Source organism: Crocuta crocuta, unplaced genomic scaffold (genome assembly GCF_008692635.1).
Source record: "Crocuta crocuta isolate KB4526 unplaced genomic scaffold, BGI_CrCroc_1.0 scaffold231, whole genome shotgun sequence".
NCBI classification, from domain to species: Eukaryota; Metazoa; Chordata; class Mammalia; order Carnivora; family Hyaenidae; genus Crocuta; species Crocuta crocuta.
In genome coordinates, this window is record NW_027528357.1 from 6,988,832 (window position 1) to 6,991,736 (window position 2,905).

Sequence of the window (2,905 nt, forward strand, 5' to 3'; positions counted from 1 at the left end):
ATAGATATCTATAAATATACATGTTAACCTATAAATAAGTATATATTACATATAACATAAATTATATGCTTATGTTTAATATATAAATATAAGCATATATTTTCTATACTTCTATGTAAATTATTGTATACAAATATTGTAAAACCTAGAGCAACCACTGTAAAAGCTATACAAAGAGATACACTCAAAAACACTATAGATAAATGGATAGATCGATAAATGTTCAATGTCATTAGTCATTAGGCAACTGCAAATTAAAACCACAGTGAGTGACCACTGCACACTTATCAGAGTGGCTAAAGTAAAAAATAGTGACAAGTGAAAGAAATCACTCTGAAAAGGCTGCATCTGGGAAAGACAAAGCTACGGAGACCGTATAAAGGTTAATGGTTGTAAAGGGTTGAGTGGAGGGAGGATGAACAGGCAGAGCACAGATGGGGTTTTTCAGGTGGTAAAACTACCCTGCAGGACATTATGATGAATGGAAACATGTCATTTGGATACGTTTGTCCAAACTCATAGACTCTACGCCACCAACAGTGAACCCTAATGTAAAGCATGGACTTGGGTCCATACTTGGGTCAATGTAGGTTCACTGATCACAATAAACGTACCACCATAGTGATGACTGTGGGAAATGCTGGCGGGAGGGGGGTGAGGGGGTGGTATGGGAATTCTGTACTTTTTGCTCAGTTTTGCTCCGAATCTAAAAGTACTTTAAAAGACTAGTCTATGTAAAAAAAAAAAAAAAAAAAAAAAAGATAGTGACAACACCAAAAGCTCATGAAGATGCAGAGACGCTGGATTCCTCATAGGCCATTGTTGGGAGTGGAAAATGGCACAGCCGCTCGGCAAATCAGTTTGGCAGTGTCTGAAACAACTAAATGCTCAGCTAGCACAATACCCAACAATTGCTATTGTGGGCATGTATCCCAGAGAAGTGAAGACTTATGTCTATACAGAACCTGTATGGGGCACCTAGATGGTTCAGTCTATGAAGCATGGGACGCTTTTTTTTTTTTTTAATGTTTATTATTATTGAGACAGAGAGAAACACAGCATGGGGGGGAGGGGCAGAAAGAAAGGGGGACACAGAATCCAAAACAGGCTCCAGGCTCTGAGCTGTCAGCACAGAACCCGACGCAGGGCTCGAACCCAGTAACCTGAGATCATGACCTGAGCCAAAGTCGGACGCTCCACCGACTGAGCCACCCAGGTGCCCCCTTTTTTTGTTTTTTAATGTTTATTTATTTTGAGAGAGAGAGAGTGCAAGCCAGGGAGGGGCAGAGAGAGAAGACAGAGGATCTGAAGCAGGCCCTGCGCTGACAGCATAGATGAAAGATCCATTTAATATGTAAGACAGACTGATGGATAATTCTGAACCGAGTACAAAAGTTCATTCATACCATTTCAAGTTCCAGTCACAACTAATCTTTAAGAAATTACCATTGTCAAGTTTTAATAAAATATTCAAAATGAATATCCACAATTACCTGAAAATATAAATACACCTCCCTTTTCCAACTACATATCTGTGTGAGGTTAGATTTACTTTACATACTTCAATGAAAATAATATATCACAATAGACTAAGGCAGACACATATGTAAGAATTCAGCAGTTTTCTATTAATCCAGACATTACAGATTTGCAAAAAAGTGTAAAACACTATCCCTTCCTTTGTAAATTTTCTTGTTTTGAAAAACAGAGTTATTTTTCATAAAAATATTATATGCTAACATGTAAACATTGGGCTTATTACTTCCTAATGATTAATAAATCCCTAGCTGTAAGTTTTCCTGTTTTGAATTTCTCATAGAGTAAGTTCTAATAAATGTGAGGCTCACAAACAGAAGCTCTTTGGGGCTCTCAATAACTTTTAAGAATGTAAAGGCTCCTGGGGCGCCTGGGTGGCTCAGTCCGTTAAGGATCCAACTCTTGATTTTGGCTCTGGTCATGTTTTCGTGGTTCATGACTTGGAGCCCTACATCCGGCTCTGTGCTGACAGCTCAGAGCCTGCTTGGATTCTCTCTCTCCTTCTCTCTCTGCCTTCCCTGCCCCCCACCAAAATAAATAAATAAACATTTAAAAAAGAAGAAGAGGGCACCTGGGTGGCTCAGTCAGCTAAGCATCCAACTCTTGATTTCAGCTCAGGTCATGATCTTGTGATTCGTGAGTTTGAACCCCCTAGTCGGGCTCTGTGCTGACAGCTCAGAGGCTGGAGCCTGCTTTGGATTCTGTGTCTCCCTCTCTGCCTCGTCCCCACTTGCACTCTATCTCTTTCTCTCTCAAAAATAAATAAAAACTATTTTTAAATTTTTTTTTAAAAAGAAGAATATAGAAGCCCTTGAGATCCAGAACTTGGAGAGCCACTGTTCTAGGGGTTAAAAGTTTCCTTGTTGATCACAGTTGCATATTCAAACAAATTCTAAACCCGGCTCACATACTGAAGGGCCTATGTAAGAAAACAAGAGAGAGGCAAGCTTTGGCGAGAGGGACACGTGTTCTTGGAGACCAAGGGAGCTGGCCTACTGCCCCTATATGGGGACAGGATGACCCAGAAATGACCAAATCATTCCCATTGGGTGTTTCCAGTGGGTTCCTAGGCAATCACTCTTAAGGCCACTCCACTTGGCCCCCAGAGGGAAGGATCAGGAATTTGGAAAGGTATGTCTGGTTGTTACACTCCTTTTTGTGGACGATATACTTCCAGAGGAACCCGAATTACTTCCCCTCTTTTAAAAACAAAACCACAAATATTTCCCCAGTTAGGCTTTTAACAAAATAATGATTTATAGTATATCCAGCTATTTACAGAGAAGATCCATTTATAGAAGAACAAGGCAGTTGTAATATATTTTAGGTGAAATCCATGATGAAGAATCCTTTGTAATTTCATTTGCTA